At 55.8% G+C, this 283-nt stretch overlaps 1 protein-coding gene across 1 annotated transcript in view; it reads right to left on the bottom strand.

Annotated features, from left to right (window-relative positions):
* The window catches only part of NFIC (nuclear factor I/C (CCAAT-binding transcription factor)), a 133,394-nt gene that overhangs the window by 125,524 nt on the left and 7,587 nt on the right, over window positions 1-283 (bottom strand). The window lies entirely within an intron of this gene.

The following is a 283-nucleotide window of genomic DNA, read 5'->3' as shown; positions in this document are numbered from 1 at the left end:
CGTTTGGGCCCCCCCCCCCCCCCAGTAGCGTTGACAATCTCCACGTGGAGCCCTGTCGGTCTTCTGAAACGACAATCGCTCTCTAGGCTTCAGAGGTCAGTCGCCTTGGAGAAAACGGCTGCTTCGGCGGGTGGACTCTGTGCAGGGCCGGCCCCAGCTTATTTTGCACCCTAGGCGGGGATCCCTTCTGGCGCCCCCCTCCCCGTGCGCCCACCAATTTTCAAAAATAAATGCATTTTAGGAAGAATGAAAAACACAAATAATCAAGAAACTCCCAGAGTAC

This window comes from Gekko japonicus, unplaced genomic scaffold (genome assembly GCF_001447785.1).
Source record: "Gekko japonicus isolate JY-2015 unplaced genomic scaffold, Gekko_japonicus_V1.1 scaffold1421, whole genome shotgun sequence".
In the NCBI taxonomy this organism is placed as follows: Eukaryota; Metazoa; Chordata; class Lepidosauria; order Squamata; family Gekkonidae; genus Gekko; species Gekko japonicus.
This window is presented reverse-complemented; position numbering and strand designations above follow the sequence as displayed.